The 6,927-nt window shown below is 48.5% G+C and overlaps 1 protein-coding gene across 1 annotated transcript in view; it reads right to left on the bottom strand.

Annotated features, from left to right (window-relative positions):
- CUNH16orf71 (chromosome unknown C16orf71 homolog) overlaps positions 1–6,896 on the bottom strand; it is an 82,123-nt gene extending 75,227 nt beyond the window's left edge. The window contains exons 1-2 of the mRNA XM_025194426.1: positions 6,841–6,896; positions 4,463–4,543 (exon numbers count right to left, since the gene is read on the bottom strand). The gene's annotated coding sequence lies outside the window, so the exon portion shown is untranslated. The remainder of the gene's footprint in view (positions 1–4,462; positions 4,544–6,840) is intronic.
- Positions 6,897–6,927: the final 31 nt, after the last annotated feature.

Here is a 6,927-nt window from a genome sequence, read left to right as displayed (position 1 = left end):
GCAGGCCAGCAGTGGCAGTAGTCCCCCCATCCTCCGGTGGGCTTAGTTTAAAGCCCAGTGGAGCAGGTCAGCCAGTCTGGCTGAGAAGAGCCTCCTCCCAGCAGAGAGAGGTGGAGGCCAGGTGTGGGGGTCTGCGCACATGGCAGTGAGAGGCAGGGTATTGGTGCATGTATATGGCGGGGTGTGCATATGGGACTTGCCCTACGAACACACACACACACCCTCCTGCTCCTGGCCCTGGGGTACCAGCACAGACCTCGTGCTCCCGCAGTCCGGCCATGCAGCTGGGAGCCATGTGGTGCAGGAGTGGTCAGTGATCAGGCAGGGAAGCAGTGAAGGGGGAAGGAGGTGGGGAGTGGCAGTGAGTGGGCACGCAGGAGTGTAGCAAGAACTGGGCAGGAGTGTGGAAGCCCATGCAGTGTCCTGGGGCCAGCACTGGTGGAGAGCAGTGGGGTGGCATGAGCACAGGGCCCAGGCCAGCAGGGGTCTACGGAGCTGGGTCAGGCTGCACCGGCAGAGAGAGAGGGGAGCCAGCCCAACTCCAGAGCCCCTTCCAGCCTGCACCCCGTGCCCCTGCCACCCCGCTCTGGGCCCCGTTGGCACTGGCCAGCCCTGACATACTGGCATGGGTCCCATGCTCCCACCCAGCTATTGCTGCGCTCCACACACCTGCTCACTGCCACTGCCACCCCTCCCCACTCCACCTCCCCCCGCAACATGTGGCCGCTTTCACCACTTCCCTGCCTGCCTGCTGGCTGCTCCTGCACCACATGGCTCTTGGCTGCATGGCTGGACTGCAGCACTCAGCAGGAGCTGGCCCAGCCTGGCCTGGCCCCAAGGACTGGGGCAATCCCAGAGGCCCTCCCCTGCATTCCCACCCTCCCCACTTACTTGAATTTTCCTCCAGCGCAGGGAGGCAGGAACAGCCCCGATGTCCCTGACCAGAAAGCTCTGCTAGGCAGAGGCTTCTGGGTGGGGTGGGGGGTGGCCCAGGCTGCTGGATCCTGCCAGTTCCCCCTGGGTCCTACTGACCCTGGCTCCTATCATCTTTGACAGGCAGATAGGAGTAGATAAATATTAATTTTCTAAATGTTTTAGGGGCCCCGCGGGCCAGACAATTGCCTGGTGGTATTTTGCCCACCCCTGTGGTAGTAAAACCAGATCCTTTCTATGCAAAGCAAGTGCAAGTCTCAAGCTCCAGATGAATTTGCATCACCCTAGTTGGACACACGCTTCAGATGTTTAAAAACAGAAAGAATGAGAACATTAATGGGGGCATCACAATTAAGAAATACATTTATAATCATACTATTGACATACATAGTTACAAAAGGACCTATAAGCCCGTTTTGAGATTAGGACCCACTGTGCAAATGATCAGTAAGATACAGTCCCCACTCTAGAGAGTTTGCAGTCTAAACAGGTAAGAGAGATGCAGGGGCACAGAGAAGGGATCGGACTTGCCCAGGCTGGTGAACAGTAGAGCCAGGAGCAGAACCCACATCATCTGAGTGATAGTCTAGTGTTCTACCCTCTAGACCTGGCTGATTTCTATGAAGGTGATTAAAGCCCAGATTGGCAGTTCTAGCATCTATGCCATTTACAAGAGCTTCTCTGTATTGCTAAGCTGCACCCTAAGGTCCTTGTTACACTGTGAGCCACACAAATGCTAATTGGTGTTAATGCTAGCTCCAGTTTGAAGCAGTCACATTTCAGGCCAGCAAGGAAGGGCTGGGAGGACTGAAAGGTAAGAATCCCTCCTCTCCCCCTCCCTGCCCTATTCTGGGCTTCCCCCCACCCCCAGGGGCTCTGTGGGTCCCCTCCCTATCCCCAGGGGTTTCTCCTTTCCCTTTGGGGTTCACCCCTGCCTCCTGCCTCCCACAGCCCCCAGGGCATTACTTATTTGTGGGTACCTGTGCTGTTTGTCCCAGGGAAGCAGGCAAGAAAGAGTTAATCTGCTTACCCTGCTGACACTGCAGCCTGGCTGCTGCACCTCTGGCCCAGAGAGTAGCAGGAGCTGAAGTAGTGGTGACTGGGCAAGTAGGTTAACCCTCCCCTGCCTGCACCCTGAGTAAGCAATGAGAGGGGGAGCGTAACCAGGGATCTGGCATGCTGGAGAGAGTGGAGGGGCAGTGGGCCCAATCCAGGCCAGTGGGAGAGGGGGGACAGGTGGGGTGTTTACACTAAGGTGTAGAGTGGATACATTTTAGTGTAGGGGTAGGTAACCCCCAGCACAGGTGCCAGAGTGTGGCATGCAAAGGCATTTTGCTTGGCACGCATGCCTTGAGGCAAACAGCAGGGAAGGGGCCAGGGCTGCACTGCCACAACAAGGAGCAGCCCCTTGCAGCTCCCCCGCCATCTGCCCCTGGCATGCCAACATTTTATATGTCGAGGTTGCGGGTATTTTTGTCACTCTGTCCAAAATCGTTGCTGACCCCTGCCTTAGCGTAACATGAGCTGGGTAACACAGATCAGAGAGAACTTAAAACTAGCTTCAGTTGTTAACGTGTGAACAATCCAGATATTAAGAGCTCCAGGAGCTGCCCAAAATTACCATGTTTCAAGGCCCTAAGTTGGAAGAAATGATTTACGTTGAGCATTATGCTAAGCCATAAAAGACAAGGTTTTTTCCCCAATCAGCATGGGAAGAAAGGTTTTCATCTTACATTTGCATAAAAAAACCTCATTAAATACAGTATCTGTCATTAAACTCCTGCCAAAAGCAACATGCGCTCAGTAATGGAAACCAACTTTGAAGCTGATTAAAGGCAACCAAAATTGAGCATGTTTATAAAACACGTGGCCCATATTGGGAAAACATACTGAAGCACAGTCCATTTGAGTAAGATATATGATAGTGCCCAATGCATACAGTCCCCCCCAGTGCTGACTCTTTTTCAAGTCATGAGGAGCCACTACACTGAATACATTTTGACTTCCTCTTCACTCCCACAGCTGAGCTGTGCCTTTCTTTCCCATTTCATAGAATCATAGAATGATTCCTGTTTCTTCACCAGTCTTAAATGTCTGGCGCACATCACCAAATGGGGTCCCAAACAGTTCCCTCAGAATCCCTAGGTTGCCCCTTCTCTCAGCCTTTCACATAAGATTACCGTAGCACTAAGCAGTCTGAGTTGTGGGGTCACCATGGCATGAAACACTGTTTGTTGACTCTGGTGGGGTCCAGTCCAATGAACTACAGGGTAAAGCATAAGCCATTTTGCGGGGTATTTTTTGCAAGGGTGTGTATATATAGGTACAAAAGTGCTGCTTAAAAGTGTGCTTATGGTATACCTGTGTTAAAACTTGCAGCAGTTTAAAAAAAAAATAACCTGACCCCCGCAGATTTATATTCCTTGTTGTAGCAGTGGGAGGGGGACAAATTCAAGCCAAACCTCCAATAATTAGATGTTATACCTGGAGAATTATAACAAGATTATAAATTTTCCATCTATAGAATCTAATTATTGGGGGCTAATCTTATAATTTGGGTGAATACAGTATGTAGTCTCCAAAATTAAAGTTCTGGTCTAGTCAGAAGGACATTGAGACCTCAATTGAGTATTAAAGTCACAGAGCACATCACAGAATCCACAGCTAGCACTGAAAGTGCCTTCTCCATATCAGAACAGAGCTGAACCAGGAAAGCAGAGAAGAATGCCTATAATTTTTTTCCACCCAGGCTATATCAGCCTGTCAGAAGAAGCCTTCAGGCTGCCAGCTGTTAATGGGCATCCTTTCTTAAGCACTAAAAACACTTGGGGGGGATACAACTAACAATGACACTACCCTGTTCATATAGGGCTTTTCATTTGTCAATCTCAAAGCACTTTGTAGACAGGAAAGTAAGTATCATTTCCCCTAATTCAGAGACAGGGAAACTGAGACAGAGGAGAGGCAAAGTCACAGTCATCAGTGGAACTGCTCTCCTGACTCTCAGCCAGATAGTTGGTCCACTGAAAAAGTGTCTCCAGGAGAGACTATTTCCATAATCATTAGCCCTGGAAAAACATAGCCATAAGCCTACTGCCAAACTAGTAAAGTGTTAACACCACAGCATGCTGAAGGATAAAAACAAAGGGAATTTTATATCAGTGTAATTATTTCCTTATCTCATACTGTGCTTTTAAATTGGGCAGGTAACCATAACATGGGATCTAAATCTGTGATGAGCCAAGTGCCCTCAACTCCTAGTTTTTTCAATGAAAGTGGAAGGATCCCAGCACTTGGCAGAAATCAGGCCCATGTTCCAGTTTAGTATGCTCAAGAGAATATAATGAAGCAGACAGGAACAGCATTCTGATAATTATACAGGTAAGAGGCTTATGGACTAATACAGGCTCCACTGTTCAGAGCAAATTAGTGTCTCATTGCGAAGAACTGGCTACTCAGGAACTCCATTAGCATTCAAAGAACTCCTTCTGGAAGACAGAAAGGAAGACTGTTGCATAGCAAAACTTACCACTGAGGTGTCAGAGTCCAGAGATGGAATTTGGTCTTTCACTGCAGAGAGTATGGCTCCCCACTGTAATGTCCTGCAGCCCTGGAAAGGAGTTGGAAGACCCTCAGATTGGCTCTCCTTATCCTTGCTTTCTCTTTCTGATGCCATTTGAAACAGCTTCCATGCAATCAAACTCAAATGCAAGAGGAGCTTCAGAGCATGTAACTAAAAAAAACCCCAAAACTTCATCAGTACAAAGTAGAAATGGATCCCACATCCATTAAGCAACAGCTTAATTCTTGGCTATCCTGTACTTTGAATTACTATGTGGTCAGCAGTACCCCAACAGTGCAGATATTGCCTGCACTACAGTATATGATATAGAGCCTTTGCTTTCCACCTGACTCCGATGAGGCTGATACCTTTCCGCTCCCACACCAGGAGGCAGCCAAGGGGCAGTTCATACCCTGGAATAATTTAGAGCAGCCTCAAAGATGCTCCTAATCGGGCAAGCTTATAATAACACCCTCCTACCCACCCCACTTGCCCCATACCCTAGAAAAGAGGCAGGGGACAGGTCGAGATGTTTCCATTCCACCAGTTCAATGTCCAGTAAAGGATCCTGTGCCTCTCCCCTAGCAACTGAAAGCTTTAAGCATGAGTTATCCTGCTGGAAATGCATAAAAACCAAGGACCTGACTTTTCAAAATGTTTATGAAAAATGAACTCTTTCCTTACTTCTTCCCAAATGTACATGTGGAAAAAATAGGTCAGAAAGGGGAGTGGAGTCTGCTGTGCTGTTTGGATCATTCTAATGGAGAAACCTTTCTTTTTCAATTTCTTATGATACAATTATATGACTTCCAGGAGGACTAAAAATGGAAGTAAATCTGTCCCAACTGAAAACAGAAGTTGGGTGGCTTGTGATTGCAGAGTTTAGTCAGTGAACTGATCACTCTTATTAAGTCACTCATCAGTATGTCCCTGCCATTCCCCCTGACAGACTGCTTAGCATGCACAGAGTAGAGGTCATTCTTGGCCCAAATGAATTTACAATTTAAACTGTGCAAAGTGAGCAATGTACCTTTGTGAATGCTTTCCACATACCATGCACTAAATATCTCTACTTTATTCATATAAGAGTGTTTGGGATTGGATGGCATCAAGATGCCTAACTGGATTCATGGCAGGTGAGGGCAGCTGAGGACATACAAAATTAAAGATCATTAGCAGTTCCTGATTGTTCTCTGCAAAGTGCAGCTGCATTCCCTAGTACTTCTGTCAATACGAAAATGGCGAAGAAGTCAGAATATCTCAGTATAAGGCACATATTAGGAACATGGGCCTTATGCCCACTGAGCAATGATAAGCCACCCCTCCCCCCTGCCATTAATAGAGGGGGCTATTAGGTGTGTATCAACTGAATTCGTGAGACAAATAAAAAACAAAACAGGCACAAGACTGAAGGTCAAGGTACAAAATGAGTGCACCAAGGGTGGACATGGGGCAAAGTAAATTGGACAGTGCCCACTAGCCTTCAAATGACTCCAAGGAGCTAGTGGACACCTCCCAGTGAAACTTTGCCTGGAGAGGTGAAAAGACAAGGGAAAGGTAAATGGCTCGGCAGTCTCTGGGGCAGGGTGGGGGGGCAGCCAGGACCTTTTTCCTGGTCAGACAGAGCACCAGCTTGCTGCCCTGGGATAGGAAACATAGGAATCACTGAAGTGGATCAGACATCTAGTCCAATGCTACAATAACCAGCACCAGACACATGGGGAAAATGCAAACACTTCTCTCCATTACGCAGATGCAGGACAATCTGCCCTTCTCACTGGGCCACTGCCATCCTCCATCCTTCAAGCTGGAGATTGCTTTAAAACCATTTTAGACTGGACATAAGGAAAAACTTTTTTACTGACTAAGTCTCCAGTCTGGAATAGACTCCCCCAGAAGTGGTGTAAGCACCTATGTTGGACACCTTTAACAAATGCTCGGATGCTTATCTTGCTGGGGTGATCTGACCCCAGATGACTTCCTGCCCCTTGGTCAGGGGGCTGGACCAGATGCTCTCAGGAGGTCCCTTCCACCCCTAACGTCTATGAAATCTATGAAACAAGAATTTGGAAGTTTAAACTTTCTCCCAAAATCTACATTAGCAGTTATTAGTATAATCCTGCCCATCACTGCATTGCAGGTCACTACCCCATCCCTCTGCAATCTTGCTCAATTTTCGGCCTGGGCCCCACGGGGCAATGAGCTCCAGCAGAGCTGCTCGCTGTGCTCAGCTTATTTATAGGGTTTGCATTTGCCCCCGTCTAATTGCAGTGCTGTCCTGCTCGTCTATCCCTTTCGAGCCTCATCGCAGGCCCTTCGCCAGCCCCTTCTTTAGTGTGCGTTACTTGGATCACGGTTTGCTTTCCCAGGCAAACAACTCTCGATCGGCTCAGCTCTCTGGTCCCGGGCCCGGCTCAGCCACTCTGCCCTCA

The sequence above is a fragment of the Alligator sinensis genome, unplaced genomic scaffold, assembly GCF_000455745.1.
Source record: "Alligator sinensis unplaced genomic scaffold, ASM45574v1 scaffold1098_1, whole genome shotgun sequence".
NCBI lineage: Eukaryota > Metazoa > Chordata > Crocodylia > Alligatoridae > Alligator > Alligator sinensis.
This window is presented reverse-complemented; position numbering and strand designations above follow the sequence as displayed.